Raw genomic sequence first — 5,719 nt, 5'->3', positions numbered from 1 at the left:
GGTGTTTGCTGGAGATTTGAGGTGTCTACTGAGTTTTAGAAGAAAATGTTGGTGTTTGCTGGAGATTTGAGGTGTCTACTGACGTATTCTAAAACTGGTAGTGTTTAGTGGAAACGCTGCTGTTTTATGGAGATTTTTGGTGTTTTGAAGTTTAAAGGAGAAAGTTGGAGAATTTTAGTGTTGGAGATTTTTGGTGTTCATTAACACATGATGCACAGTAGATGCTGGTGTTTAGGCAAAAGTGTTAGCACCTTATTGATGAACATTTATGTTAATTCTTTACATCTCGTGCAAATACAAGAAAAATGGATGGTGTTTAATGGAAGCAATGAAAGAGAAAGTTGGAGTTTTTCATGGAGAATGTAGATGAGTGAGAGAAGCATTAGAGCTTTGGGTGACCAGCATTAAATCAACAATGTTAATGTCTTGTGGACCATTTAAGAATTTATTGAAGTAAAACATTAAAAATGTTGGTGTTTATGAGCCGTGATGGTGTCTGCTGGAGAACCGATGCATGATGTGTTACATTTGTTAGTGTTTGATAAAATGCTGGTGTTTCTTCTGTCACAGATAATTAACTAATCTTTTTATAAATGGAGAACACACGTCACTTGTCCCTCGAAAGGACCCATAAAACCTTAAAGTTTCCGTATCAGACATAAATAAAACCATTTTTCCCCAAAGCAAAGAACCTTTAATGATCCACTGAACCCTTTAGAAACCTTTGAAGAACATATTGTTCCCTAACACTGCATACATTAACTGTTATTTTTGCTCAAAATGTTCTTCTCAACATGTAGATGTTTAGAATTTAGCTTCCTGGAACCTGTTACACTCTTTAAAAATGGGTCCTTTAAGGCTTTATTTGATAATTAAGGGCTCTTAGCCTCCTAAAGAAGTGCAAATTTGACTAAGTCTGGTGAGGAAGTGACAGCTAGAAAACTCTAAGCCTAACAGAAATACACTGACCTATAAGAGTGGTCATCTGACCTCCTAATGAAGATCTCCATCCTCCTGCAGCAATCAACACACAAAGCAAAACACACTACATAGGATCTCCACATGCTACACTGGATACCAAACAGCTTCAAAGTAAGATGGCCTCTTGAGAACATGCACCCTGAAGGTTCCTTGATCCGTTCCTCGGGAACCCTCAGAAACAGTCCTGAAGTGTGGATCTATGACTTCAGTACTGAATCCTGTTCTGATGCTCTGTCACCTCCAGCTGGATCCACATCACAGGCTAATAATTAGAGCTCTACAGCCTTCGATTAAACGTTCAGGTCGGGTTCGAGAGATGTATAAGTAGTAAAAGCTCAATCCCAGCACAAAACCAACCAACCAACCAACCAACCAAACAAACAAACAAACAAAAAGAAACATTGCATATCATCAGCAGCAGCCGAAGCAACAACAGGTGAAAAGGCAATAAAAACACATTGTGCTTTAAACATCTGACCATCATCCTTCCTTTGGGGAAGTTTAAGTCTAGACAACAAGACCAGCGATGTGCAGCCATGGTGCAGCAGTGTGACACACATCACATCTCATCTCATCTCATCTCATCACATCACATCACATCACATCACCATGGCACGGCATGCACAGCTGGAACATCTGCATGTTTCACAATGCACAATGCTGCAGGAAAAAAAAGTCGATTAAAATGCGTGTCAGTGAAATCAGATCTTTGCTTCATGGCACGAATAATGTGCGCGCGCACACGCACGCACGCACGCACACACACACACACACACATGCTGTTTATTAACGTGCATTTTCTCTGCAACGCTTTATCCACGCGTACGTGAGAGGCGCGCGCGCGCCAGGGCGAATAATTTCCCATTTTGGAACAAAGTGAGAAAACCTTTTTCTCCTGCAGACATCGGGCTCCGTTATTGCGTTAAATCTCAGGAAAGCAGCAGTAAATGTGCGTGTGTGTGTGTGTGCGTGTGCGCGCTCGTGTGTGTGTGTGTGTGATGATTTGAATCTGCGTTACTGAGGCATGTTTGCGACGCAAATGCGCAGGGTTTTTTTCCCCCTAAGAATTAAAAATCTTCTTGGAAACCGAGCACGCATTTAAAAAAAAAAAAAGTCTGCGTCCAATTCACAGGCAAGTCCACGCGCTCGCCCTATCTGATCTGCACTAAATCATCATCATCACCATCATCATCTTCATCACCATCATCATCGTCATCATCGTTTAAGAAAAACAATGTCTGGATGATACACAGAAAAAAAAAAATCCAGCTTTAGAAATTGGCAGATGTGAAGTGATCCGCGCTCTTACCTTAATAATGATCAGCTTCTTGAGAGCAAAAATCCTTCCATCACAGAGGAAAAGAGAGCGAGTTCATGACCAGCATCCTCCATCCTCACTGTCCTGTTTCTTTCTGTCTCTCTCTCTCTCTCTCTCTCTCTCTCTCTCTCCCTTGCTCGATTTCTCAACTGAAACCCCTCCTCTCTCTCTCTCTCTCTCTCTCTCTCTCTCTCTCTCTCTCTCTCTCTCTCTCTCTCTCTCTCTCTCTCTCTCTCTCTCTCTCCCCCCTCTTTCTTTTTTACTTGCTCCCTCTTTGCTCCATAGTGGCAGGTCATATGGAACACAGATGATGATGATGATGATGATGATGATGATGATGATGATGAGGATGATGATCACCAGCTTTACTCTTCTGTAGAATAACATATGCATACACAGGAGAACAGATGCACCGTGCGAGAGCTTACGGAACCATAAGACGCTCTCTGAAACATCAGCTTGAAGACATATGGAGCACGAACATGCGACACCTGATGATTATTTACTTCAGAGAACAGATATGTGGATTAAATAACAGGCATTAAAGCTTCAGTATGAATAACGAACATTAAAGCTTCAGTCAGTGATTCTGGAAGAAGTGGAAATGTTTTGTTCTTCTCAACTCGCAGCATTATTTTTGTATTTATGACATGACATACTTTTTATCTGTTTACAGTTACATTAATGTCACCGAATGTCGGCACAAAACAATTTCTTGCTTACGATAAAGCAGCTATAAGCAGCTATAAGCATCTAGACGTTTCCTTACTCTTCTGTATAGATTATTCTTTTTTTTTTTCAGACAAAAGCCATAATTAAGGTTTTTTAGATCATTGTTATAGAAATGAGTTTGCAGTTATATTAAAGACCCACAGATTCTGGGACTATATGGAACCCTTAAGGAATGCTTTTGCACAGAAAGGTACAGTAGGTCGCTGGAGCTGTTTGGATTTTGAGACTGTTAAAACTATTCGCTTTTTGTAATGTCCTTTAAATAAAATGCTGTTCTGTACAGCACAGTTAAAGGTTCCTGGGTGGGTCAGACACAATTAAACAACCTTTTATGGAGTATTAGTTTTTGCATTTTTTTCAGACAGAATTTAAATACGGATGTTTTTTTGGATTCAACAGCTCAGAGTACCACTTTTCCACCAAAAAGAACCGGGTGCTGGTTCAGAGCTAGCACTGGTGCTGGTTCAAAGTTGGTTCCACTGGTAAACCTTCTAAGAACCGGTTTGCCTTTCCATCAGTTAGAGAGCATCACAGAGCCGAGTCTGACGTCACTGTATACGTGTCACGTTACACAGCAACGTTAGCGCAGCAGCGACAAACACAAACACATCAACAATGGCGGATGTTGCTTTACTGTTAATGCTCATGGCTTTGTGAACCTACATTAACACCCAAACGCGGCGAATCCAACGTGTACGTGCAGCTCCATGTAATTTGTATAAACGGAGGTTGTGATGGAGAAAGTACATAACGTTATTTTATCATTAACACAGAAAAAAGTTAGCCTTAGCATGTAGCTACCTACTATCATGTGTGCTGATAATGTATCATATTGCGGTAAAGTAAAAGTGTATTAAACATTAGTATACTTAAGGTACGTTATCAAATGCACTAACACTAGCCCCGCCCACAGCCCCTATTAAGGTACATTATCAAATGCGCTAACAGTAGCCCCACCCCCAGACCCGCCCACAGTCCCTACTTAAGGTACATTATCAAATGCGCTAACAGTAGCCCCGCCCCCAGCCCTGCCCACAGCTTCAGGCACAAGCGGTTCTTAAGTCTAGACCAGCAACGTTTTGGTGCTACTTAAGAACCACTTTTCCTGGTTCAGAGCCGGTGCTTTGGTTGTCAAAAAAGAAAGAACTGGTTCTAAATTAGGCTCCAAACCAGCACTCAAACTGCCTCGGTGGAAAAGGTGCAGAAGAGAACCTCTGTTTCTGTAGCACCCCAGAAGAAACAAAACACCAGCAACATCCATCCTCCGTCTCTACTCACCTATCAATCAATACGTCTCAATTCAGAAAGCTCCACCTCCTGCATTAGGTAAATTTATTCTGACCTTCAGTAAGAGCTTCATCAGGTGCCAGTGGATTTGAAGCTCAACAGAAACGCAGGACTTCAATCCTCTGCAGGATACTGGGGTAAATTTACTACGTCTCTGGTCTCAGGCTCTGGTCCAAAATGATTTACAGCTAAAGCTCCTGTCGTTGACCCTACAGTGACCCTAAAACCCTTCAAGAAACCCTTATACTGTACGTAAGAAGGTTGCTTGCTGTAAAGCCAACTTGTCTTAATAAAAATAAATCTTCAAGAACTTTCCAAAGAACCGTTAAGGATTTACTTTAGGCTAAACTCTTCAAGGGTTCCCAAAAGGTACTTTACATAGTTATGGGTTCTTAATTTCCTAAATGATTCATACCTGAACACTCTGTTGTACAGTTCCTTCAACTAATCTGTAATAACCTATTAAAAAGGTTAAAGGAACCAAAGTAGAACCATTTTGCTAGAAACCCATCACTTTCCATAGATCCTACCTACTTTATTCAGAAGTTCTAGCCTACACTTGAACAACAAACACATCCAGAAAACTAAGTAGAAACCCTTCACTATCTAAAGAAGCCTTTTCTGTGGTGGGTGGTGGTGGTGGTGTTTTGGAATTGGTGGGTTTTAAAACCATTACACACTCTGTAGTAGAGTTCTTTATAGAAGTTCTCAGCAGAGAGATAGTTGAAGTCAAAGTCAACTCTTTTATTTAAACAATTTACTTTTAATTAAATTATATAAAATATATATTAAATTGAATAATAACCTTCATTATTCAGAAGAACCGCACTACACTTTTTATTTTTGCTTTCTTTCTAGCTGAGTTCTCTCGATACGACTACATGGCAAGCGAGTGTATCTTCACCACATTTTAAATAAACGTTGAGTGAATCTGAGACAGAGCTCGCACTCTTACACTCTACACTTCCTCTCTTGTCCTCCGTCCAACTTTACTCTCGCCTTCTGCTGAAATCTTCCTGGATCTCTCTCTTTGTATAAAGTCCTCCTGCTCTGGCCACTGATTCTAACTGAAAGCTCTCTCTCTCTCTCTCTCTCTCTCTCTCTCTCTCTCTCTCTCTCTCTCTCTCTCTCTCTCTCTCTCTCTCTCTCGCCATCATTCTTCACCTCCTGTTATCTATCTTCAGACCCCCCTCCTTAATCATCCAGTTTAAACCGGATTCCGTCCCTAAGCAGTATGGTGATGCGTGTCTGTAAATATGCTAATAAACAGGCTTCAGTGAAATGCTGCAACAGCTGAGGACTATAACAGAGGGTTAAATCCTATGGTGACGGTGTACATGGGAGTATGTGGCTTAGGGGTGAGAGCATCAGCCCCGTGCCAGTGGGGTTCAGGGTCTGATT

The 5,719-nt window shown here is 41.2% G+C and overlaps 1 protein-coding gene across 1 annotated transcript in view; it reads right to left on the bottom strand.

The window, feature by feature from the left end:
* The window catches only part of lrrc4ba (leucine rich repeat containing 4Ba), a 42,534-nt gene extending 40,148 nt beyond the window's left edge, over positions 1 to 2,386 (bottom strand). The window contains exon 1 of the mRNA XM_060891871.1: positions 2,291 to 2,386. The gene's annotated coding sequence lies outside the window, so the exon portion shown is untranslated. The remainder of the gene's footprint in view (positions 1 to 2,290) is intronic.
* Between the last annotated feature and the right edge of the window lie 3,333 nt (positions 2,387 to 5,719).

This window comes from Tachysurus vachellii, chromosome 18 (assembly GCF_030014155.1).
Source record: "Tachysurus vachellii isolate PV-2020 chromosome 18, HZAU_Pvac_v1, whole genome shotgun sequence".
Lineage (NCBI taxonomy): Eukaryota > Metazoa > Chordata > Actinopteri > Siluriformes > Bagridae > Tachysurus > Tachysurus vachellii.
This window is presented reverse-complemented; position numbering and strand designations above follow the sequence as displayed.